Source organism: Wyeomyia smithii, chromosome 2 (assembly GCF_029784165.1).
Source record: "Wyeomyia smithii strain HCP4-BCI-WySm-NY-G18 chromosome 2, ASM2978416v1, whole genome shotgun sequence".
NCBI classification, from domain to species: domain Eukaryota; kingdom Metazoa; phylum Arthropoda; class Insecta; order Diptera; family Culicidae; genus Wyeomyia; species Wyeomyia smithii.
This window is the reverse complement of record NC_073695.1, coordinates 260,184,429-260,212,369: the sequence shown is the minus strand read 5'-3', so window position 1 is coordinate 260,212,369 and position 27,941 is coordinate 260,184,429. Positions and strand designations below refer to the sequence as shown.

Here is a 27,941-nt window from a genome sequence, read left to right as displayed (position 1 = left end):
TTTGTATTTTGTATTTTGTATTTTGTATTTTGTATTTTGTATTTTGTATTTTGTATTTTGTATTTTGTATTTTGTATTTTGTATTTTGTATTTTGTATTTTGTATTTTGTATTTTGTATTTTGTATTTTTATTTTGTATTTTGTATTTTGTATTTTGTATTTTGTATTTTGTATTTTGTATTTTGTATATTTTGTATTTTGTATTTTGTATTTTGTATTTTGTATTTTGTATTTTGTATTTTGTATTTTGTAATTTGTATTTTGTATTTTGTATTTTGTATTTTGTATTTTGTATTTTGTATTTTGTATTTTGTATTTTGTATTTTGTATTTTGTATTTTGTATTTTGTATTTTGTATTTTGTATTTTGTATTTTGTATTTTGTATTTTGTATTTTGTGTTTTGTATTTTGTATTTTGTATTTTGTATTTTGTATTTTGTGTTTTGTATTTTGTATTTCGTATTTTGTATTTTTTAATTTTGTATTTTGTATTTTGTATTTTGTATTTGGTATTTGGTATTTGGTATTTGGTATTTGGTATTTGGTATTTGGGATTTGGGATTTGGGATTTGGGATTTGGGATTTGGGATTTGGGATTTGGGATTTGGGATTTGGGATTTGGGATTTGGGATTTGGGATTTGGGATTTGGGATTTGGGATTTGGGATTTGGGATTTGAGATTTGGGATTTGGGATTTGGGATTTGGGATTTTGTATTTTGTATTTTGTATTTTGTATTTTGTATTTTGTATTTTGTATTTTGTATTTTGTATTTTGTATTTGGTATTTTGTATTTTGTATTTTGTATTTTGTATTTTGTATTTTGTATTTTGTATTTATATTTTGTATTTTGTATTTTGTATTTTGTTCTTTGTATTTTGTATTTTGTATTTTGTATTTTGTGTTTTGTATTTTGTATTTTGTATTTTGTATTTTGTATTTTGTATTTTGTATTTTGTATTTTGTATTTTGTATTTTGTATTTTATTTTTACATTTAGCATTCTGCATTGTTGTTACATTTAGCATTCTGTATTACTGAAACTTTTAGCATTCATTTATCATTTAGGAAGTTTACAGTTTTTTGGTTTCGGTTTAAATTTTTTTCTAGCTTAATTTAAAAAGAAATGTTATTCCGACAATGCGCACTGACGTCTGGTGGATTTTTCAAGTTGCGAGAGGAACGTTTAAATTTCAGATCGTTTCGATGATGTCGAGTTACTTTCCATTTGACCCTATAGAAACCAATCAAATTGACTGTTCACTGGTGAACCGGCGCAGCAATCCTATTGCTCACTGTAGACCCCAGCAGAACGTAACTGTTTGTAGAAGGAAGTACTCGAAACAATCTGCAACCCGTTCCGTAGTTCCAATCATCATTCATCGGTCTTGTACGGTAGTAGAACAAACTCACGCAGTTTTCAGTAACCTGCGCGAATGCAGTCCCGTTTTTTGCAATGGATCGGACTTGTGCAAAACACGGATGATTGGGTGTTTTCACGGGAAGGCAGTCAACCGAGTGACGGCAGGTAGATTCCCCGTACCGACAGCCTTTTGCATCGATTGCAAGAAGAATGACACGCTCCTGGGAAGGATATTCACCGGTCGGAAAATTGAGCACAGTTGAACAGCTTCGCTCAACATTTCGAACTTTTTGTCGATTGTCACATTGAACATGAATAATAATTCAATTATTCTGTTCGTTAATTGAACATTATTGATTCAAAAATATACAGGGTTAGTTTTTGATCCGAAAAAGTCGCTCGGAAAACATTCACAGCAAAACACCAAACATGGCACTATTGTTGTGAGTAACGACCTACGAGGTTCAATTATTCGGCAATCAATACCAACACGCGGCACACGCGATGCGACATCGATTCCTACAAACTAATAATTAATCTCGAAGGGGAATAGCAAAGTTGGACAGACTCCGAAAAAAAACGATCGAGAGTCCACACAGAACTGCACATGTGTTACCGTAGTTTTTTTTTTTTTGCTTTCCAAAAATGAATAACGACCGACTTGCAAAGTTCTCCCGGTTCCTCGAGTAAATGATTCGACTGGGAAACAAGAAAAAAGCTGTTTCAACTTTTAAGCATTTTTCGCATCCGCTCGGAAGATTGTGTGCATGTTCCCAGAGTGGGAAAAGTTTTATTATTTAAACGTCCCACATTGCGAATGATGATTGCCAAATTGGAGGTAGATACGACCTCGAAAAAGTTGAGCACTTGATAAAGTGCTGGCGCTCCGACTTTTGACAGGGGGGAAATGTCAAACGACGTGACATGTAATGACATGACAGTGGATGAAAGACCACTTCCGAGGGAACAAGTTTCCGTACTAACTTTATTTCATGATTACGCTGCAAACAATTGCTAAAGTACGAGGCGACGTTCATCCTAAACTGGATGGATGAAAAATTTTATTCCATAAAAAAGATATTTTTAACCTAGAACCCTTCCTACACGGACAGGATGAACAAAACCGGATCAGATAAGCACCTAACATGTTGATCCGTGCAGAGGATCTCTAATGAAACGGCTTTCAGCTTGAGACAAATCCGGCTGCTGGCTATAAACCCATTTGAAAGGACTACTGAATCATATTACATGTAGTACACAAGCACCGTTCCATGTAATCAAGTGATTTTTCAAACTTCAAACCTCCAACGTCTTTCCCATACGGAGACGTCCCACTACAGGAAGAGACAACGAGCGCATGCATAGAATATGAAATGGTCACCACTTACTAGCATAAACTAGCGTGACAAGGCTGTCGGTTGGAATAGAGAAGGGCGGCAAAATCTCTACCAGATGGAATTCCCAGCAGGCGGGCAGGCAGGGCAACAGGGGGTTGCGAGAAGCATATTTTCCCAGAAGGTAAATTTCATTGGGTTAATATATCATCAGGTCATTAGGTTCGGTGACGAAGATGAAGCGAGTTCGACCCGGGGGGTTCAAAGAGATGAATAGATTTGTGTGCTCCGTAAAGGTCCTCTAGTACGAGTGGCCAAGCTAAAGTGATAAGAAGTGACAATCCAAGTGGCCCGAAGGAGGGTAATTGGGTGCTGTGCTAGGCGAGAATCGTACTAAACCAATGAGATTGGTTAAACTTCGATCAATCCATTCCCACGTAATCTATCTTACTGAGCAGGACAGAAAAGGGACCAAAACCACACCAACAAGGACGATCGATAGGCGGTAAAGTGAAAATGATTGACTATCCTTAACAATATAAGTTGGCAAAAGTGTCTAATGAAACAAGTTTTGTTTGTGTTCATAGCAACTTACTCTGAGGCTAACATTACGCATTGACGGAAAAGGAAAAAGTCTTGTTACTAGACATACTGAACGTTTTAGTGAAATCAGTAAATTACCCAGGTGAGAATTTGGTATCTAATGTCTGATTTCGTCTCACTTTAATAGGATTGCATGCAGTGAAAAATGTAGCGGCAAAGTGTCGTTCCTAATTCGTTTCAATTCTTATTTTCCTAAACAGAAAATTTTAAACTTGAACTATTTAGAATCGGAATCTACTCACTCTCACCGCTACTTACCACCAAATCAAGGCTAACCACCATTCATCAATAATGCAATTTACTTACACCACAAAACATACATTATTGATGGGATTGAAGCTACTTTCAGAGCTTAACCACAAATGACAGGCGGCCGGGTAACACCATTATTGTACTTTCTGCCTACATTTCTCTCCCGGACAGCGCAAATTTACTTCTCGAGTATCGCCGTAATTTCGTTAACTTATCAATCTAACAACCACGCCAATTCTGGTTCCACCGAGCGGCTACAAAGATACATCCTACATTAACCGGTTGTAGAGTCACAGTGTGCAATGTTTCCAAAGCACCGATAGAGCCTGATAGCGACAGCAGAAAAAAAGAGAGCTGCCTTCAATCGCAATCAATTTCGCAAAAAGGATCTTCCACAATGCCGACCGAGAGAGAGAGAGAGAGAGAGAGAGAGAGAGATGCTAGCACAGCACTACGATTTATAGGATAGTTGCCTAGCCACGGTACGGACTGCTCAAAAGATTGATGTGTGCTGTGATCTGGGTTCAGTTTTGCCATCTACATGCCATGCCTCCATCCTGTGCTGTGAAATCTCGAGCTATCACCAGTCAGACTTCCGCCAGTGTACAGACCTCTTCCGTTGCCGCGATTTGTTCGCAAAAATCGAGAGTAATTGAAATTGATCCACACTTTTCCACATTCCTCACTGACAAGCAGGCAGGCTGCTGACTTCACTCAAGTAGCCGATCGGGCAGAAATCCACTTCAATCCGACCGGGAAAGTTTACATTCCGACCGAACGGAGATGAAGCTTTCTACCAAGCCAACAACGATGCTGGCAATATCGTACTTACTTCGGCAAAGCTGTATTCGAAATGACCACACCAATTAGTAAATAGAGATTTACATGCGAAACGAGTTCCTACACTTGTACAAATCGCCAAGCAACCTACCAAGCGTCTCCACCCGATTGCTACCTCCGTTGCCATACCAGCAACCAAGGGATCACTTCAACAGTAGTAAAACATCTTCAGCAATCAGAAGCACTTGAGCCCATCTAAATGTCAAACGTAGGCAAATGCTTGTGTGAGTGGGTGGGCAAACCGGCTTGAAATAGTTCCGCACACTATAAAAAATTCTTTGGTGGGTTAAGAAAAATGCACGGACTTCCTACGCGGCACACGAAGCCTTGGCACATGACTGTACGCGATGGTGGGCTAGAAGCACATCCAATTTCCCATGGGTGGAAACTGGTTGCAAGCGGTTGGAATGGAAGCTAGCGAAGCTAGCGTTTTGAGACGGTTCTGAGGAAAGGCAGGAAAGGATGGCCGTTTGATTCCCAGCTGCGGTCGATGGTATTGGTAGAATAACACAGAAAAAGTATGTTGTACGTGGCACACAGATTGATGGTGGCAATGAAACTGCAAACCAGAAGTTGGGGCAGCAGGGCAGGGTGTGCGGCGCATCATTGCAATGCGATGGTTGGAATTGATGGAAATGGAAAATGTGTGTAAACTCGGCGGAAAAAGAGATTGATATGAGGCCGTTTTGTGGTGTGGTTTCGGAACGAAATCAAACGGCGGAAAATAGACGGAATTGCAATGGCAAAAGCTGCGTTTGAAATGTTCCCTTTGTTGTCCCTTGAACAATGTGCTGCAATTTTACGCGCTCCGGTGTAATCGTTCGTACCGTTCTGCCTGCTTTAGATGTATCATTTGTTCTGACCCGTTTATTCGCCGCACGTGCCGACCATCGTCGATGAATTGAATTGCAATGTGCCGCATTAGATTGTTCTTTGCTTCAGAGATAATTCAATTTAAAAATACGCGTCCATCGATGTAAACCTATGGCCTTTTGCATTAAAAAGAAAGATAAATTTTCCAGTGGAGTCGAAAATCGTAACAGCTGCTGATTTAGTCTCTTGACTTATTGGTTTTTACGGAAAAATTTATAAATGTATGAATGAAAAAAAAAAATATTCAAGCAATTTTTCATCATACTAGAGTTTCGAACTATTTTTGCCGATTTCGTTTATTTTTTAAAATTTTGGTACAATCATTTTCGAGATTATATTTCTTTTAAATTTTGCTGGGAATATGTCGCGGCAAACTTAAATTGGAGATTTTCTGTTTTCAATTTTGCTGTCCAAATGATTTACGCCATGGGTGATAACACATATTTTTAGGGCCAAAACGGTTTGTTTGATCGGTGTGACGTCTTCGGCAAAGTTGTAAATAATAATTTTTTCTTTCCGAAAAAATTAAAAATCAATTATCCAAAAAAGCTCATTTTTTAAATATCTAATTTTTTTATGAAAACTACAAAAGATTGCCTAAACAATGCAACCGGTCCGATCATAAAGAAATCAAGAAAAGAAAGTTATGATTTTTTGAAAAAAAAAATTTTTTTTCACAACGTACTCTTTATGGAAGGACAACATTATTATCTACAACTTTGTTAAAGACAGTATGTCAATCAAACTAACCGTTTTGACTGTAAAAATATTTTTATTTCCCTATAGAGTCTATTGGTCTATTGGAAATTAAAAATATTTCTACATCCAAAATGGTTTGAATGATTGACATAGTGTCTTCGGCAAAGTTGTAGATAACAATTTTGTCCTTCCAAAAAAAATTATTTTTTTTACAAAAAATTATAACTTATTTTTTGCATTGTTTAGGTAATCTTTTGTTGTTTCTATGAAAAAAATTAGATTTTTTTAAAAATTAGCTTTTTTAAATAATTAGTTTTTATTTTTGCTTTTAACTTTTTTTCTCGAAAACCAAATAATTTTTTAGAGTGCATATTTTATTTAAAAGACAAAATTATTATCTACTACTTTGCCGAAGACGTCACACCGATCAAACAAACCGTTCTGGCTCTAAAATATTAGTAATCATCAATACCTTCCCAAAATAGCATTTTTCAATAGCTTCTCAAAAATGAGTCGGGTTCCAAAAAATTAAACCAATAGCACAAAATGGCATCTTTTGCCCATAGAAACATCTATGAAAAGTTTTAGCCAAATCAATAAAAGTTCATTAAATTGGTTGCCCGTTTTTTGAGGAATTGCTCCTTAGACTTTTTTCCTCTATTGCAGAAGATAGCACATGCTGTGTGGCAAAAACGTTATCAATATTAAATATCCTAATTTTTCTTAATATTCCTTGAAATATAACACTAGTTTTCCTTATATTTTCCAGCATTTAGCACAAAAAAGCATAATTAACTCGCTCATGAATGTGAAGTCGCGGGTAGAAAACTGAGTTCACCGAAGAAAAAAAAATCACCAAAGACAGAATCACGTAACGTAATATACTGAAGTCGCTTATTACGCGGGAATACGTGACACGTAAAAATTCGAAATCCACGTAAAAACCAACCCGGTGAATGTCGAAATCCGAGGAAATTCCGAAATTATTTGCAGCACTGGTGGCCCTAAAACTCAAACTGGAAATAATGGAAGATCTACTGACTCACACGTCGGACCCGACTATAATAGACTCGATCATATAAAGAATCGATTATATATGATTTAATTATATATAGTTTTAGACACGATTATATATAGTTGTACCTTCCAGTTAGTCTCGGGGTACGATGCTGGCCTAACAAGCCAGTCGTCGTAGGTTCGAGTCCCGGCTCGGGAGAAACTGAAACAGTTGGCTGCGAAGTCTGTGTATAATAAACAGAAGGTTAAATTCCGAATCGGAATGTAGCACCAAGGCTTTCTTTTTTTTATATATAGTTGTAAATTTTTCCAATTTCAAATATGACTTATCTAAAGATGGTATGTTGGAAGGGAACATTCATGAAATACGTAATGCTTGATGCAAAAGGAGAAAGGCTGGCTGACAATGCAACCCATACGAAAAATTTTAAAGATCTATTTTGAGAAGCGGACGTTCCCTAATTGACTCAAAAATTGAAAGAAAAAAAAATTTAAAAATAAAAATTTAGTAATAATTAAATTTAGTCACAAAATCTCAACCCCTCACGAAAAAACGTAGCATTAGATGACACCCTCCTCTCTTTTAAAAAAAACGTACAAAAAACTAAGCTGTAACATTTATAAAAAAATATTTGAAAACAAAATCTCCGTGTCAAATTCAATTTATTTATCACTCATATTATCGTGACAGCATTTCATATGATGTTGACAGTGCTCTATATAATTGTCTTAGGCTTTGAAAATTTTGTCTTTTAGTACGAGGAGAAAGGTTGTTTATACAACTCCATACGGTCCATGTCTGTAGAAAATACAGAAAATATTCACGATTTCACCAGAAAAAAAAACAATTTTCTTTCAAAAAAAAAAAAACCGCTACATCGATCCAACCTTTCCCTCCCATGGATGCTACCTCATTAAGGAAAGCTTTCTTATTTAGTCGAAAATAAAAAAACATTTATGTAAAACAAAATTCAAAGTAGTTGAAAATTTGCCCACTTGGAATGTGGATAGCCCATAACATCTTTGCAAAGTGGTAGATAATAATTTTGTCTTTCCAAAAAAAACTAAAAACTGTTTTTTTTTTCAAGAAAATAAATCATAAAGCTTCAAAATTTATTATTTCAAAGAGCTCATTTTTGACTGTGTTTTCTTAAACTACAGAAGTTTTCCTAAGGAATGATAGCTGACCGATCATAGAGCAACAAGAAGCAAAGAGGATATTTTTTTTTGTTAAAAATCAAACACATTTTAAAAACCAGAACCGTTTGTTTGATGGGTAGAATACCATCAACAAAGTTGTAGACAATTATTTTTTTACTTCCAGAAAAAAAACATAATAGGACAAAAAAAAAATTGTGATATTTTATGATAAAATAAAAATCTCAAAAACAGGACGAGACATTTGCTGCGCTTTTTAAGTCTTTTGCACACACGCTTTCGAGATACTTTTTCTCCTTCATGCATTCCTCTGAATAGCAGCAAGCACGCACCAGTATGAGTGAGACTAACAACACTGGTATCAAGTATGTACAGCACGGGTGTCTCGCTCATTTCGTGAAGCAACGAGATATCGCCTTGCGCGTCGCAATCCGAACCGAAAGAGAAGCGAAAGAGCAACCTGCAAATTGTATGTGACGTGTCTAGTCTTGTCGCACATACATGGAAATTCCACGAGCTAATACACTCGACGTGAGAAATAAAATGTCGGTATATGATACATATTCTGATTTCATTCTATGTCAATTTATTCGCAGTACAACTGTTGCGTTATGCGTTTCACACATTTATTGTGCGATTTCTGTGCAACATTTGTGCGAATCGGGAAGACAAAACGATTGTACAAGACTTCAACTTTTGCGTGTACACAATAATAGCAGAATAAAGTTGGAACTTGACGCAATAAAAAAATAGATGAAAATTCCCAAAAGAATTTTATTTTAAGTTTTTCCTCTGCGTATATTTTTTCTCGGATGGACCTAATTATGATCTACAACTTCACCGAAGCCACCATGCCGATCAAACGAAACGGTTTTGACTCTAAAAATATTATTATCAATATTATGCACTCGTGGTTCAGTGACTTTGTGAACAACTGTTTCACTGGCAAAAAGGAAGGGTTTTCTTCATCGTATTCTGAATGGATTCATTACGTCGTCGGCTCGATTGAATATACACGCATGAAATCGAACGAAAGCATTGCTGAGGAACGATTAAGCCGATCACTGTGCGGAAAACAGCCACAATACGAGTAGAAACACGAAACAGTGATTCTGTTGCATGACAACGCACAGTCCCATACTATGTTATTGATTTAAATTTTTTAACAGGTTATGCATGTTTTTTAACTTAATAGTATTTTTCAAAAGGGCGCATACACTTTGTCTAAAACATTGTAGCTAAGAAACCTTCAGTTGTACAGAAACCTTTCTAGTAATAGTAAAATACTTTCAACATTTTCATTTTTTCTATTCAAATTAAAACAAAACCTAAACAAATTCAAAAAACGACTTTTTTAGTCTTAACGGTGGACTAGAAAAATGTTTTAATAAATTTATAGATCCCTTGCGGAAGGCCAAGTTAAAAGTTAACTTTTATATTTTTTCTTTTATTTTTTGTTGTTTTTGAAAACTCGAAGTTATAACAAAACTTTTTGTGAAAAATTCATAATGAACAAAAACGCTCGAAAACTTAACTTTACCTTACAATTCCCCACCCTGGACTTATTGCTAAAAGTTTCCAAATAATATCAAGTTTGAATAAAAAAAAACAGAAGGGTTGTATGCAAAGCAACGACTAAAAATTGACATCGAACTACATAAGATCGTTTGTTACATTATTTGTATCTTCTGATACCAAAGTGGAAGGCTGTTTAAACACTCAAAACTAGACACGACTCGTAGATTATGATTGCCAGCATCCCAAGAAACGGCAGAAGTACCAGCTGATACATGTATCGCTAATACTGCCGTGCCGCTACCGCACAAAGGCAGCTTTTAATTAAAGGAAGTGCTGCTGCATCAACCACTGACGCAGTTGGTACTCACAGTACCTACCTATCCGCTACTATTCGCTACCGCTGCTGCCGCTACTCCTGCTACATGCTACCACTGAGTTAGGACCATCCTAGCGGCCATCCACTAATGAAATGATTGGTTTGAGCAAAAGTAGGAGTTTGTATAGCCCAAATTGTGCATTTCCAGTTAACAAGGTCTAGTATTCTGTCGATCGTGCTGGGAAAAGCGAGCATCAAACGACCAATCGATGAGTCGAAATCTGCGTTTCAACTAGGCTTGACCAATATCAATAGTACAATGTTTGTATGATTAAGACTTGACAATTTTTAAGGCTTGCCTATGCGTTTCAGTATCGTATGGAATCCGATAACCGAAGATGTCACATTTAGTTACGCAACATATTATTAAGCTGCTGTTGAGTGGTGTTACAAAAAAACCAGTACGTACTACGGCATGAACATGCAGTCGAATTTACAACCGTCGTGGTGGAGGCGTTCAAAGAATTTGAATGAAGTGTAAGAAATGAACGAAAAGATATTACCGCTTCAATTCAGTATTCAATTTGTCCTCAAAAGGACAATTGGTTGTTTAATTTAATATCGGATGATCGCAACTCAGAACTATTCCCGCCAGATGGCAATCTTCTGGAAACACAGCGAAAAACTGTTTTCAAACAAACAACTTTTTTGCCAGCATCACAAAACGTTTGTGTGTTGTCGAAATACGGAAGCTATGCAAGTGCCGCTGCCATCCTCAGCTACTGATGCTACCCGCTGCTACCTAATTAGGACCGTTCTCAGCGTTATCTACTAATAAAATGATTGGTTTGAGCAAAGTCAAACTCCTATTTAGCCCGAAAAGTGCATTTCTGTTTTACTATGTATATGATTCTGTCGGCCGTGCTAGGAAAAGCAAGCATTAAATTACCAAACAGAGGTCGGAATCTGCGTATCAACAAGGCTTGACAACTTTCAATAGTACAACATTTTAAGTAATCGAATTAAAATTATCTGCATTTGGGCAGGAGCCAGAGGGGCCAGATGATTTCCTAATCGATGGCTACAAGAACGGAGGAAATCCATTAAAAGCTAACCGAGTGATAAGTAATTTGATATTGAACATATTTTTTCCCTTTTTCCGTTTACGGATTCTCGTTTTAAACGAACTTACTGCGAGACGTAGTTTTACGTCAAAATAGTCAGTTCTTTTTCGTTTCAATTAAGAAAAAAGTTTGGTATCTATTCTCACATTTCTCTCAGATTCTCAGAAAGTAACTTAAAAATGGAAATGTATTGATGGTAAATAACTTCCAAAATCATTTATCATCAACGGGATACAATTATGAGCTTGAGTGTTTATTCTAGTTTATGAGGTGTTTATTTTATTTTATATATATATATATATATATATATATATATATATATATATATATATATATATATATATATATTTATATATATATATTTTAGTCGCTGCTCCAAGTCATCAGATGACAAGCTGTTATTTCAAATTCATAAAAAAATATTAAAATCGGTTAAGTCAACCAAAATTTGAAGAAGATATACAGGACAATCAGGCATCCTCTAATACAGCATTTCCTTGTATGGATTTTAGGTCCAACTTCTTCTTCCAACCGTCAACCACTTTTTTGGATCCATTAGGCCAGCGGTTCTCAACCTTTTCTTGCCCGCGTACCTCTTTACGATATTATTTTCTTGTTTTTTAGTTTTATTTTCAAATAGTAACAAAGGGAATTACTTGCTTTTATTCGCGGATAAAATTGTAATTACTTCCCCAAACTCTGATTTTCAGAATTTCTAGTTGAACAGGTAGGTTCAACAGCCACGAGTCGCCCCTGTGTTCCACAAACTTGAACGAAAACATTGTAAGGTCTGCGGCGTAGCGATATTCAAAAACAGTTTTCAAAGGTAATCAAATAATCTAAGATGGATGTCGTATTTTGACAAATGAACGAAGAAATACGCAGTTCTGGAATATTGATTATTGTTATTTAATTTTTCTCAAACCTCAAATCTCAAAAAAGTCTCACAAAAGTTAATACACTAAAAATTGCTTCCTAATATTGAAAACTATTATTCGTTCAATCATAAAAAAAGTTTCACAGCACTCTGTGATAACTAAGACGGAACTTGTAAATGGCATATTTTTCCTAGTTATGAGAAGAGCCGCATTTAGGATCGACTCACAATAAAACTCAGGTCTACCATCACACGCCCCAGAAAAAAAATCAATCAAAACAACGAGCATAAAGGGGTAGTCACCTCCGAATAAGCCGAAGACAGTACCATGACATGATCATAACATCGGTTTGTGGGATGCACGTGCAATGATTAAAATTATCTTTGGTAGGTATCATAAAAAAATATCGAAACGATGATATAATAAGGTCAAACAGAAAGAACTGTAGTTAAGTATCAGCATGAGTATGACTGACCGCCTGCGGTTGCTCGTCAAGTGAAAATGGCCGATGTTGTCGAAGAATGTGTAACGTTCTATAAACTATACATATATTTTCACAAACTTTATTACATCAGCTATCGTCAATGAATTAATGACAATTTTCAAAGTTGGTCTAACAGTGTGAAATACTTACCAGTAACTAATTTTAAAAAAATCTTCCAAGAATCGCGTTGAAAGTTTACAAGCGAATGAACGTTAAAATTCGCATGAAAGAGAATGTCCGACTTTGATTTTAAAAAAAAAACAACCTTTTAACTTGCAAAGAACCAAAGTAGGATTGGCCCGAACCAGCAAAACAGCAAAACGGAACAAAAAACACAAAGAAAAACCTAAACCATGAACGGTTGTAATGCCTTCAACCGAATTAGTGCGATAATCAAGTGTCAGCGCCTCAACCTCTCGTTCCTTCTTCTTAAAGTAGTTTTCTGCCAGGCAACGAAGCCCAAGCGAACCAGCCAAGCCTCCACCAGACGGCGGATGGACAACTAACGCAAAACTGTCCTAATTGGATAAATTTTCTCCGCTTGCCTTCCGCTACAACCGTGTAACAACGATGAAAAACGAGAAAAAAACATTTCCCACTCATTAAAATTGAGACGACAGACTCACCTATATTTTCTTTCGCTAGTCCATAGCAAAATCGATGCAGGAAGAAGCTGCCCTTTTTTGCCAAGATAAGTTTCCTTTTTTTTTACTCGCTCTCTTGAGGACCTAGGATTCAACAGTGATTTCGTTTGAAGGGTGGAAGAAAACCTGCTATGGCTGGAGTTTTTTCCTCTTTGTTTCTTCCAGCATCGTGACTTGACCAATAAAAAGTAAAATCGCAAGACAATCAAAGAGGTGAGGAAATTAATTAAACTTTAATGGAACCGGGTGGTAATAAAAGCAGTACGGTACGTTGTCCTGGGCTTTACAAAGAACTTCGAAGTCTGCACTGATTTTCCACAGCTCGCTTCTAACTTTCATGCTACCGGAAGCGCCATTACTAGCAACAGCTCCGTTCCGATTTCATTGTCCTTCCGAAGTCGATTGTGTATGCGACAAAAGTGCAGTCAGCAACGAGTGTTGCACATTCATCACAGTGCAGCGGCAAATGGATCCGGTCAAGTGGCTCTTCTTCGAATTAAGTGCGAGAGCTGAAAATTTTTCATTGGAAAATTGATCAACCTGACCGTGTCCTAATCGAGAATAACGAGCTTTACTCTGGCGAAGTAAGTACGTCCACAGTTATTGTCCTCGGAGGCGAATTTGGGAACAATTCAACTAAAAAGTTGTCAGCGTAAAAGTACAAAAGTTGACGTTGAACCGGGGAGTGAAAAAAGCGAAAAAGAAATCCACTCAAAGAAGTTGCAAAGTCTGTTGGCTCTTCACGGGAGTTGTGCAGATTCTGCCGCACTTCCGCACCACGATACGAAATTGGATGGTCCACTGACAGAACTATAGCGAGCTGTCACTTGAAGAAGACCGTCGTCGTCGTCGCCCGTAACTGAAGAAGATTTCCGTTTGGTATGAGAAATTTTCAATCGGGCTACCACCGGAAGTCGATCCCGGAGGCAAGCGCAATAAAAATTTAATTTTATTCCTCGCCCCCGTTGACTTCGCGCTGATGAAGCCTTGTAGCGTTACAAAGCTCTCATAAAGGCGCTTTTTCCTTCTCTGCTGTCGGGCTCCCACACCCCAGTAACGACTGCGCCACCGCCGGTGATTTTATGAAAGCAATAAATGGCCATTTATTATGGTACCGAACTGGGACCGCCGACGATGTCGGCCACTTTAAAGATCGTGGGTTTTTTGTCCCCATACCTTGTCTTATTCCTCTCCGCCTCAGTTTCGAGTGGTTATTGCCCATCGCGAGCAGCAAACAAACGGGAAAAAATCTCGTCCCCCCATTAAAACCCACCATTAGCTGGAGGCCAGCCACCTGTTAAAGCCGGTCCTGTATCTGCTGAATTCACGCGCCGGCCCAGTGTTTTCGTGGAAGAATTGGTTCGGTTGGAAACTTTGTCTTGCAAATCGTATAGAACAAAAAATATTTTTAATGATTGTTTTTAGTTGATAGATTTTTTAAAGAGATAACTTTTTTGTCATCACATCACTTTTCACAAAACGTTACAATAGCAAAGCATACACGAAACAGAAAACATTCTAAACACAAGAATAAACATTTATTTATCGGTGAAATGGTTCAAGGACAAATCCCCGAATTTCGTTAGTGTTGACTTTTACCCAAAATAGGATTAAAATGCAACACATAGTACAGAACAGTCACTTAGGGGGTCTTTTTTCTGCGGACATTTTATTAATACTATTTATGAGGATATTTCCATTAATATAATTTATAGACCATTGTACAAGAAACAGGTAGAGGATTGTTTCTGAAACGGAATCACATTATTGAGATGGGACTATGCAAACCGCTTTGAATCGATCTTTTCGGTGGTATTTTTGATGGCCTTGAAAAGAACCGTTCATATATTTATTCATTAGGACGTAATAGCTTATATTATATACGAAATTAAAAATTGACAAATACAATACTCCCGCTTTCTCATTTGGCTAACTTTCTGTTCAAAATACCACTCAAGGTTCCCCTTTTGAGCACAATGTGTTTTCTTTGGTCGGGAGAAGGGCCACGCATTCTCAAATGTCCGCACTAAACATTAGAAAAATGACAACATTTGTTTCATGTGAATGTGAACCAGGTCGCAGTTTGGCTGAATTTTAGGAACAGTCTATAGATGAAAACAAATTGTCTTGAACATTTCAAAAAAGTTTGAAATGCTACATTCACTAGGCAATTGAACTGTGTAGTGGCAGTCAACGGTTTATTATTGAATTAATTGTTAAAATCAAAGCCGAAAGCACTGGTATGCTCGGAATCCTGATCAGGTACATGAGTACGAAGACTGTTTGTAATTCATGATGCTGCAAGAAGGCAGAGCTTTACCGGAGGAAGGCCGGCGCCCTCAAACGGCGAAGATGCCCCAACTGCAGAGACCTACGAACCATACTTTCATTGGCAATTTGCATTCAAGAGAATTCGGCTTCTTAGCGCCCCAAAATAATTTGATTATAAAGTAGTTAAAACTTTTCTGTTACTTGTGCGTATTGTTATATTCTGTTGTGTTTAGTTGCACTTAGATATACTTAGGTTCTGAAAATGATACGTAGCCTCTCCTGCTTTAAATGTTTTTCTCCAAAGCCTTATGCAAAAAGAACGAACAGAAATTCTAACCGAATTTCTGTTCTGAGACAGTACCATGCACAAAGTCAAGCCTGGTCACGGTAAAAAAGGGAAAGAGAAAATGCTGTTCATCTCGTGCTGGACTCCAATTCCCAGTAGGCTGAATTCATGAAGTGAAGTGCGAATAATATTGCTCTGATGCTAGAGCGCAAGTCTGTCTATGCTAGCTGTTACGGAATACTTCGTGCTGGTAAAGTTCTGAAAATCATAGGAAATGCTGTCGAGGTAACAATAGAACGAGGATCATCCCATACGTCATGCAAATAATAGTCTGTAATGAAAAATAAAAATTTTCTCAGTACCTAAACCTCTTTTGATTGTGCCAGCAATAGGATAAATTTTTCTGCCACTCGCCAAAAACATTACGGAATCCCGTTTCTCGATAGTAAACTCACGATAACTATAGGATTCAGATGTAGAAAACTCATTTTTACTACTTCACTTCAAAATAGGTGGTCGTCCTTTAAAGACGGTTAGTTTTAGTTTCCACAAAGGACATACCAATATGACGGTGCTTCCCACACATACAGGAGATTTAGAGTCTCGCGCTGTGAAAGGCGATTTAGAATGACCATGGCGCGGTCCGTCCGGTTTCCTTTGCTGGTCCGTCCGCTATAAAAGGCTGCGAGATATTTCAGCTTGCTGGTCGATCCAGTTCCCAGTAAATCATTCTCTTGCTGCGGTGGTCGGTTCTGTAATGAAGACCTAATTTCTGCATGATAGCTTTTATACGTGACTACTGGGAGTCATGTTTTCGGTGAGCGTTTCGTTGTGAATTAGAGCAAGCAAACCAACAACAACAAATCGTTTACAATGGTGAATTGTTCGTATACTTTAGTGTCGGATGTGCTGGGGCAGAAAGGTAGTGACTATTGTTTAGTTTAATTTAGACTGACGCTGAGAGTACCTAATAATATGGACTTGTTTTCAGTTTAGATATGGTACACTAGTTAGCAACACAAAATAATTTTTTTTCGCATTTTGTTGAACACATAGCTAATTTACCAATCGATTACTGTGAAATAAAGAAATCAGCTGGAAACTGGCTGAGTTTCAAGCATTTGAAAGTCGACAATTTCGGGACGCTCTTGATGTTTTCGAATTTTCAATTTGTACCCCTGTGTTGCCTTCAGACTTAATTCAACGTCAAGAAAAGGAGGATGACTTGCACCTAATTTTACAAAGCAGGGAACTTCATAACCGCAATGTTATATAGTTCACTTTGTCGAGTGAAGTTAGGTTTGAATCTTAGTCGAAGTTAAAACTGGTCAGAAAAATGTATGATAGTGCTTTTCTAGGAATAAAAATCGGTGGTATTGGCAGAAGGAACGAGGCTCGAAATTACAATAACCCAAAAAAAGTCAGCAGTTTGGATTTTTCAAAAAGATGTGTAGTGATTAGGCTGTCCCAAAAAATCGATGTTGAAAAAGACAAGGTGCTCAGCCCTAAATTGAAAAATAATGTTATTTATAGCATTTTTGTAAAACATTTCGACTTTCTAAAAAATCGTTTTCAGGTTGCCCAAACGTGATTTATGAAAAAATGTCTTTTTCAAGCTACAAACCCACTCTTCTGCACTTTTTTCAAATCAGTTCGATTCCTAAATTTTTCCATATATTTTTTCTTTTTGTGGGGTTGTTTTTGAATATTTTGCATGGTTTGGTTCAGAATCTCATTCAATTGTTTGACTCACAGATCCCATTGATCATCACAAAAAAGTGAACTTTGCTCTAAATATTCAGATAAACCCTTCAAAACACATACAAAAAATGTTTTGATCAATAACTGAAATTTTTACTGCAAGGCGGGATTCATGACGAAAATTTACATGAAATAAAAATAGTTGATATTTTATCGGGGGGCTGAGATATTGGCGTTTTTACATGTGATGGAAAACTATGCATTTTGTCAAAAATGCCACTAAAGCTCAATATCTTCATTGCACAGTATTTTATTTCGCCGTTTGTGCGAATAATTTCTTGAATAGTAATTTAAATGTTAATTATAGCCATAAGGTATGTTCGGAGAAGTTTCAGGATATTCAAAAATGCATCTTTTAATGTAGAAAGATGGGTGTTCAACCCATCTATGAGTGAGATAAAAAATTTAGTTTTAAGCAGAATACTATAGAGGCAAGAGGTCTTCAACAAAGATTTAGGTTATCTTAAAACAAGAAACTTTACCGAAGACATCATGTTTCTATCTCTTACATGTTACGAGCAACATTGAGTTTTCTATTAGAAGGCACTTAAAATCACAATTTTGGTCTTAACTTTTTCCGCAGATTTTTCCGAATTTTAGAACCTTCTACTAAATTATCAGCCATCAGAAAATGCATTTTTTCTGAACATTGTTACTTTTTATCTCCCAAAATAAAACAGTTATATAACATATTTGTTAAAATGCATAGTTTTCCATCACAAATAAAAATGCCAATATCGCAGCCCCCCCATATCAAGTATCTTTTTTCATGTAAATTTTCGTCGTTAATCACGCTTTGTAATGGAAATTTCAGTTATTGATCAATTTTTTTTTATTTGTGTTTTGTAGGTTTTATCTAAAAATTATTAGAAAAATATTTTTTCTGTGATATCTAACGGGCTCTGTGAGTCAAAAAACTAAATGCAATGCTGAACTGAACCATGCAAAATATTCAAAATGAACCCCACAAAAATAAAAAAATATATGGAAAAATTTAGGAATCGAACAGAATTGAAAAAAGTGCAAAAAAGTGGGTTTGTAACTTAAAAAAGTAATTTTTTCAAAAATCACGTTTTGGCAACCTGAAAACAATTCTTTAGAAAGCCGAAATGTTCTACGAAAATGCTATAAATAGCATTATCTTTCAATTTAGGGCTGAGCACCTTGACTTTTCCAACATCGATTTTTTTTGGGACACCCTAGTAGAGATTGATTTATTACATTAAAATCATAGTTTTGATGTCACTTGAGATAAACAGCAAAAACTCGTTACGAGTTCTTATTAAGTGTGCCAGATTCTGACATTAATTCGATTCGCGGCGTTGAAACAAATTTTAATTTGCACAAAAACACGAACGAATTCACCATACCCTGTAGACGTCGCAGTCCTCTATGCAACGAATCGTCAAAAATATCTGAGGATCGGCAGCATTGAACATCCTACAATCAACTCCAAGTGCAGCAGCAGCGTCACTGAAAAAAAAAAATAAACAGCTGTGGTCCCAAACTGCAGCCTTGAATTACATCCGATTTATTGGTGAAAGGAGGCGATAATTGTGATCCCAATTTTACTCGCACAACTCTATCGCACTAATACGGATTGAAATCGAATATAATTTTGATCGCATGACTGTGCAACCCCAACAGCGGGAATAAACCACTCCAACAACGCCGTTAAAAACTGTTTTTACACTGAAAGTTAGACGACCGGCTGATTTTGATTGATTTGATACCCGCTACAGCTACTAGCTGCCACTTAGCTAGAACCGTCTTTCCTACCATTCACTAGTAAAAGGATTGGTTTGAGCAGAAGCAGGCTTTCATATAGCACAATGACTGCATCACTGGTTAAGTAGGTATAATATTACGTCGACCATGTTAGGCAGAGCAAGCATTAAGTGACCAATCAGAAGTCGAAATATGCCTGTCAACAATGATTAACAATTGTCCATAGTACAAAAGTTAGCATCACAAAATCAAAATTTACCGCACCATTTACTGATGAACGCATATCTGATTTTCTATTCGATTGCTGCATGAATGAAGTAAATCCGTTGAAAACTGGCAGAGTTCAAGGCATTTAAAATTGAACAGTTTTCGTGATGCTCTATATGAGCCGTTGAGAGCAAAAGTGGTACATGTGCCATTAAGCAAATTTTTCAGGAGATGCGATAAACGAAAACAATCAAATAGTAAATTATTTTCAAAAATTTTTCCCAACATAACTGCACTAAATCATTGCTGGAAAGGTTTCAAAAGACGGTACATGAAAGCATAACGAGTTCTGGCTGTGAAACCTACACAAACTTCAATGGAAAAACATGTACCACTTTTGTTCTATGGGAAAAATAATGACAACCAGAAAACGTTGAGAGCAAAAGGATGCATTATAGCTCGCTAATCTTAAAACATAGAACATTCATGTCTTCAGCAGAGTTGTTCAAGTGATTGAGTACTATAGAATGGCGATCTGTTTGTTAAGGCATTCTGTCACTTTGTGGCGCTAGTGTATATGTAACAGAAGATATTTTAAATAATTTAGATCGACTGGGGCCAATTCAAAGGAAAATACCCTGGTATCTTTAGAATTGCTATTTGGTCGATAATAACTACACGATGGACCCAGGTTCAACTTCCGGTAGACTACCGGTTGCCCTCCGGATCCAGAACCATAGAGGAAAACTGAAAATTATTTTGGCTCTAACTCTGGTATAAGTTATCAGATCTCGGTTTTTCTTTGATATTATGGTATATTTTTGCATGTTATAGTTTCGAGAAAAAAAAACACGGAAAATACTAGGACCTGTTCATTAAAGCAGACAGTGTATGTAGTTAGAGGAGCGACAAATGAGTGAACTGAAAATATGATATAATATAAAAAATATACACTGTATCCAGATGGGACTAGGACCTGTTTTTTCAAAATTAATCTCGTTTACGGTAACTCCGGATCATTCGGAGGGCTATCTGATGGTAAATTTGAGTAACATTCTGTCATGAGATTATTTATTTTCGTCTGGGAGTGGTTTAGAAAAAAAGTGGGACTGTTCTTAAAAATTAATCTCTTTTATGGTAGTAACGGTGGTTCACGTGGTGGCCATCTTGGAGCATATTTCGTTAAAAGATTATTTTCCTTCTAGAATTGGTCTCGAAAAAAAAACAGGAAGCTTTAGGAACACTTTTGAAAATTGACATTTTACGCTAGTTCCGGATCTTTCGGTGATATCATCACGTTTCTAGTCAATCCCGCAGAAGCAGTTTCGAAAAAATTAGGAAGCTCTAGGATCACTTTAGAAAATTGCCTCAATTACGGTATTTCTGGATCTTCCGAAAGGCTATCGGAGGCCTGCCTAAAGCCAAACCTGGGTCCAGTGTGTAAATATATATCTATATCAAAGACCTCAGTGAGTTATCTTCTAAATTGGCCACAGCATACGAGTTGATACTGAAATAGATAAAACTCTTTCTGTTACAAAATAGTCACGGGTACACTAGCGCCACGTAGTGAGAAAATTCCAAAACAGATAGATCTTCATATGAAAGTACTCAATCACTTGACCAACTTTGCTCAAGACATGATTGTTCTATATCCTAAGATCTTCGACTTACAATTCATCTAATATGCACAGACTGGACATGTACCACTTTTGCTCATGTTAATTACCAAAAATTGTTCTGGCTATAACTTCGGTTTAGGTTATCAGATCTCGGTTTTTCTTGGATATTCTAGTACGTTATTGCGTTCTGCATCATTTTATGCAATAAACACAAAAAGTGTAAAAATGGCACATGTACCACTTTCGCTCTCAACGGCTCATATGTTTTCGGTTTTGCCGTAAGACGTAATTCTACGTCAAACAAACATTAGATTATAAAATAATAATTAATGATGGCGTTTCCTTTTCTTAGGAAGCTTAAAATGATTTCAAAAACTTACCAAACTCCAAACGGTAACAAAATATTTAGCAAAGCCTTGAAAAATAGAATCAAAGCAATCAAAAACCAAGTTTTTGATGAGTCAACCTTAAATTTTTTGGAACCAATAAAAAAATATTGAGGAACTTGAAGAGAGAAATAATATTCGAAATTCAAATTAGGGGCAAATTTCTAAAAAATCCATACATAACTGAAAGAAAAAAATGCAGGACAAATATATTCAAACAATGATAACAGTACGAAAGCATGAACACAGCAATAACTAAGTGTCAAAAATAGGAAATTTAGAATAAAAATATGAGCAATGTTCAATGAGCTTTTTGAGATAATTAAATCTTTTTTAAATCTCCTTTGTTAAAAAAAAATTATGCGGTGTATATTTTTTTAAAAAGACAAAACTATTATCTATCAGCTTTGTCGAAGAAGTAACACCGATCAAACAAACTGTTCTGGTTCTAAAAAACATTCATAATCTTTTTAATACAATTTTTGCATTTTTTTTTCGAAATTTAGTCGTGGTTGAATAAAATACTAATAGCACAAATTGACACCTTCAGCCTAGAAGAACACCTTTGCAAAAAAAAATCAAATTGGGACATTTTTTTTAAATGCTTAAATGGAAAGTCAAAAAAAATTGCTAATAATAAATGTATTTTCCTATTTACGGTATTAATGCTAATGTCAACAAGAATTATAAAGACTGGATTCGTTTTCAAAATTTCCAAAATTTAAGAAAATTAGAACCAAGGTTACCAAAAAACGATGGGCTTCAAAAGCACGTTTCCCGTCGAGACATCAATTTTAAGTAAGTTCGATCAGTTTTACCTTCACGACATCAAATTGGTCAAGGCGTCTAGAGTTAAGTGGACTTGATTTTGGCGAATTTTTAAATGACAATCAACAGACGATTGCATCACTGTCAGGCTTCAGAAAAGTACTGCGGTGCGACACTATACTTACGACTAGGCTCTCTTTTTACTATAACAGCTTCATTACTAAACTATTAATGATAGTTCACATACAACTAAAGCGCATGTATTTTGTTCACCGCCTTGCTTTCATTATAGCATCGGCCTTACCCTCGTGAATCATAACCACCTAACAGCCCGCTCGCGCCGTAAAGGACGTCATTAGCGACAGCTTGGAGACATAAGGAGATGAAAAATAACAGCCTGTTTGGCATGGCATTTGAGCGCTGTCGTCAGTGGCTGTCGGGTTGTGTACCGAACGTAAGGGGAGCAGGCAGAGCTGTCCAATACAATGAGAGCCGAATTAGTTTAAAATTTGCTGTAACGGAAAGACAGTACACGCGAGAAAACCAATTAAATTTCTCATTAATTTTCGCGTCTGTGTCAAGAACAGAGCAACGTTGAAAATGTAGAAAGTAGACAATGACAGAGAGGAAATTTATTTGTTTAATATTACGAATAGTCGAATATTGTAAGAAAAATGTTATTTTAACTATCCATCAAACCTTTCCACAAAACTAAACGCCTTTAAACGCTCCAAGCGTCAAAACCTCACTAAACTCACTAATCCATTTGCCCTAATCGAGCGATCTCTTGACGGTAGCATCTTACGGCTTACCTAAGGCATCACGGCTCCGCTTCACCCATACACAATTCACGCCTTCTCCAATAAACACGTAACCCAATCGTTCCCGTGCATCATTTCGTCCTGTTCGGAACGGAACCAGTTAGAGAGAGCTTGCTTATAGCGCACGTTTTCTATTGAATGCTATATCTGTGAAAATTGAATCAGCAAATCAAGAGATAGATTTCCGAAGACGCATTGACTCTTCCGGTCGTCCTCCTCCTACTCCGTCCCTTACTGACAAGGCAAATAAATACCCAGCGCTTAGGGCTGTTGTTCTGTTTTATTTCCAGGGATCTTTCGTCGTCGATTGTGCAACTCCGGCACGTCTTCAACTGCGAGAATAAAACTGATATATTGCAAGTGCTTATTATTTATCGCAAACCACTTTTCTGTGCTGCTCACGAGCGTTTCTTGGGCGGTGTTGGTGATGAGGAAAACTCGTGAAAACTCTATGCACCCGCAGCCACCGTTCGTTGTCGCAACCGCATCCAGCGAAGCAACGAAAGCGCAGATAATAAAATACTGATGGCGACCACTTTGCCACAGACTCGCGCAACAAGGAGCAATTTTCAATTTAAAACTATTTTAATAAATCTTAAAACTGTAACCGTAACCATCCAACCGCCACTGACGACGAGTGGAAAGCCGAGTCATACACACATATCTGTTGAAAAACAGACGAGGAGCAGCATATGTGTGTTATCAAGGCACACTCTTGCCCGAACCGATTCTGCGAAGGCAATGCAATGAGCTTACCGGCTCACGTGCACAACTATCAGCTGGAACACGCGAGATCCTGGGCCCAAGCAGAGTCTCTCTATCTCGGACAAAACATGTGCAAATATTGTGTGCCAGGAACCGTCTCTGTTACCATCCACTGCTAAGGAAGTGCTCTAAGTGGTGGCAATATACTCCAATAGTACAGCAGTGAGCAAAGCAATTATCCCTAAACCGGAACGGTGTACTGTTCGAGCATGCCAATAGAAACGACCGGCGGTGGCGCGTAACCCCTCCTTGATCGCTTTTCAATGGTCGTTTTTCAACTTGAATCGGAACCTTGTAACGGCAACACTGGTGCGTGTATCGATGTTTCTTTGGAAAATTCCTACACAGGCAATTGTATTTCACCACGGTAACTTGGTGAATGGTCGGATTTCGAGTGGCATAGCCGAGAGCAAAGATACGATTCTTGTGGCCCACTCCAGGTTGAAACGACATAACAGAGGAAGCGTTTGTTCGTCGAAGAATCGGCTTTTGAGTACCTACCTACATCCTACACATTCACATTCCCCGGTGCGGGCGTAATCATTCATCGTTGGTTAGCGTCCTGGAGCGCGATGTTTTCTCGACTCTGTCGTTGAGGATAAATTGGCTTTTACATAATCGGAGCTGATACGCGGATAGGGCGTATGAAATTTCATGGGAACTCATATGTTTCTTGTTACAACCAGATAATTTCAAATAATAGAGCAAAGTATCATCAGAATGGACTGTAAGATGATAAAAAAATGAAAGTGAAATTTATTTTCGGAGTTTTCAAATACACAGTTTATTGTTAGCATCATAGCGAGCACTCTCGTCAGGTCCTCTACACCTGACGGTTGCCAATCCGGAAAGAGTGGTTTCGTATGCCACATATTTAAGGTTAGGTTATTCATAGTCTGATTTATCTAACTAATAAAAATAAAATTGCAAACTTCCAGACATAAACACAATTATTAAAACTTTTTTGGTTGGTAACCAAATTAAATACATTACTGTTTTTTTCTCTCCCGGTTAGTACCAAAACTCGTACATTGGAAGGCAACAAAAAAAACGAAACCTCCCTCGTGGTGAACAATCAACGTATCCACCTACCCAGTACGGAACCGCGTAGCAGTTCGTAATTCAACAAGCGCCGCCGGAGTAATCCCCAAAGTATGTGCGGTGGTTTCATCAGGCCTCGAAAATTTTAAATGTTAAAAGGGTTCGAAATAAAACCTGACCTGAACTGTCGACTCGGAGCCAGTAACATGTGAAGGGTTAATCCATAATTGATTTTTTTTCTGGTATTTTTTCGGACACCACACTTTACTTCAGAATTAAAAACTTTTTTTTTCGTTCGACGAAAAATATGATAAAAACACGGTTGGTGTCGTTTTTATTCTGAGTATGGGACTGTAGAACTTTTATCTTCGCACTGGTCATAGCACGCTCGAGAGCGCTTTAAAAAGTCGAGGATTATCGAACCGACAAAAAATGTCTCATAGGATTTTCACGAATAAAGCCCACTTCAAAACGACAGAATGTTTCCCACTCACGTTAGACTCATCGAATATGAACTGAAAACATGGGAAAAATCGTCTATAGTTTAGTGATAAGCCGATCAACGGATAAAGTCAGAATACTACCCGAAACTAGCATCATCCTGCTAACTAGTAAACTGAATTATAACTAATAAACTGATGATAGAATTTAATCCTAGTATCGCCTCGGAACGGAGCCTCAAGCTAAAAGTATAAACCAACGTCATCCAGCACCACCAAGCAGCAGTAGCATCAGAGCAACGATATGCTAAACAAATAAAAAGATCCCCGACTCCACTTATGAGCTTTTCCGTTCAAATTTTCCACCCCATTATTGTGGCTGCCCCGAAACAAGAAAGCAGCAAAGCCATCATCCGGTACTTGTTCCATCGTCGCCGGTCAGGGGCGAGATTTGTGCGAAAATCTCCAGGACTGCGGCCGGTTGACCTACCGACCGTCTTCTGCTCCTTCTTCTCATCTGGTGGGGAAAACGGTTAGCACACATCCCCAGAATACATTAGAATTCATGGCCTTCGTCTGTGCTCTCAAGGTGGAGTTTTCGTCCAATAGTGGAGGCCCGGCAGCGTCGTTTGCCATTAGGAAACAAAATTGTGTTATCGTTTATGAAACAGAAACTTTGTGACACACATTTGTCGGAAGGGTGGCTGGTATTGGTATTGTCCATCTTCTTGGAAATCCGGTTGTGTGGTGCAAAACTGCTGAAAAGCAATTTTCGGTAGTGTGCTTGCTAGTGGAGAACGTTTTTACCCGCCTGGCAGTGGCAGTGACACAGTTTTGATGGTTTCGTCTCGTCAGTTTCGGTTGGGGCATGTGCTCGATAAGAGCAAGTGAAAGCCGACGTCGATACTGGATCTGCACTGCCGAACAAGCAATAAATATATATTATGGAGATTCCGGACACTCAGTAAGTGCGAACTTTGTAAAACAAACATGTTTGTATGTTCGATAGTGTTGTTAACATTTAATAAACACGTTGCAGGAAATTGCTATCGTTCCCAATAAATGATGAACTCATGTACTTACTCAGCTTTGCGTAAGTGAGATAATTACCTGCAAAAAAATAAAAAAATTATATTAGTAATGAAACAAGTGGAATATTAGAACTTTGAAATGCAAAATGAACCAACAAATGAAGATATTGAAGAATGACACAATTACATTACCTACTTAAAATTATTAAAATTATTGTTACTTAAAAATTAAAAACGTCTGTAGTAAAATTTATAACTACGAAACAACCTTGAGCCGGAAGCATCGAAAATAAAATTACACAAAATATACAAAAATTCCATGGCAATGAGAAAAAGAGTACACTAACGATGCTTTTCAAGACTTTTATTGTGTGATTATATGGGTGGTTTACCAAGCGCTCTTTCAACACAGGTTCCGGAATTTACGCAGGTTTTTCGTACAGAGATTTCGGAATGTACGCAGATTTCGAGATTTCAGTTAGGCGTTACGTAACGCTAAAAATCTAGATTTCAGACCCCCTCCCCCCCTATGTAACGATAGGTAACGTTCGATATGACTCCCCTCCCTAAAATTACGTAACGTTGAACAGCCTGACCCCCCTCCGAAATTTTCAATTTCAAGCAAACATCACAGTTACGTAACTGTCTCTGCTACCCCCCCTTCCCCCTACGTAACGATAAGTAACGCGAACTTAACCCCCCTTCCCCCCTTCATGCGTTACGTAATTTGTGTACGACGCTTTAGATTTTTTTTCCTGTTTGGACTCATCACTGCGGCCAGAAATTAGATCTATTGTTATATTGCCGAGGAGTGTTCTGCACTCCGCACTTCATATCATTGGCGAACCACTATTGCAGTAAGTGATACGCTTCTCATTCATATCCGTGCTTGTGTGTAAGTTTTTTTTTACCTTTCCATTTCAAGTTTACTGCTCTACTATACCGAGCCTCTGTCCATCCTAACAATAACGCCTAATTACAATTTCCTGGAGAGAACTTTCATACGTTACTCACACCAGTTTTATCATGAAATGGACTTACTTTTTTTAAAAGGACATTCAACAGGGGTACTGTAGGAATTCAGATAAAGGGAAAGGTACGTAGTGAGCAGCCTGAGAGCAAACCCATGCTAAAGTCTTTTGACAATTCTGATTGATTCTACTAAAATTCGAACCCATGACCTGCTGCTAACTAAAGCGAACACTGTAACTTCGCGGCTACGAAGCTCTCCGTCAGTTAGATTTGTAAAATCTAATTTTCGATTATTGCCCAGTTTTATTTTTTTTCAATGTTTTTTTTCCAATTTTTTTTTATTTTTTCCAATTTTTTCATTATTACTACCTTTTTTTATTTATTTTCAACTTTGTTTTATTTTTCCACAATTTTTTTATTGTTTGTTCCAACTTTTTATTTTTCTCCAACTTTTTTATTTTCCTACAACTTTTTTTATTATTCTTCCAAATTTTTTTTTATTCTTCCAATTTTTTCAATATTTTTTCATTTTTTTTTATTTTTTTTAACTTTTATTTATGTTTTCTTTTTTATTTTATATTGACTCGCATGAATTATTTTTACGCAAAATTGAAACAAATTAACATGAATACGCAAATTGAAACAAATTAACATGAACGATATTGAACTAGAGAATACAAATACATGAAACAAACACACAAAAGAAGCTACATACGAAAGAAAGCAACAAAAAATAAATAA

General features: G+C 37.0%; 1 protein-coding gene and 1 long non-coding RNA gene across 2 annotated transcripts in view; one reads left to right on the top strand and one right to left on the bottom strand.

The window, feature by feature from the left end:
- The window catches only part of LOC129724882 (exostosin-1), a 383,585-nt gene that overhangs the window by 194,680 nt on the left and 160,964 nt on the right, over positions 1 to 27,941 (bottom strand). The gene's annotated exons all lie outside the window — the stretch shown is intronic.
- LOC129724884 (uncharacterized) lies at positions 3,140 to 6,828 on the top strand. The gene is made up of 3 exons (XR_008727977.1): positions 3,140 to 3,200; positions 3,283 to 3,380; positions 6,732 to 6,828. It is a non-coding gene; the product is annotated as an uncharacterized LOC129724884 (long non-coding RNA).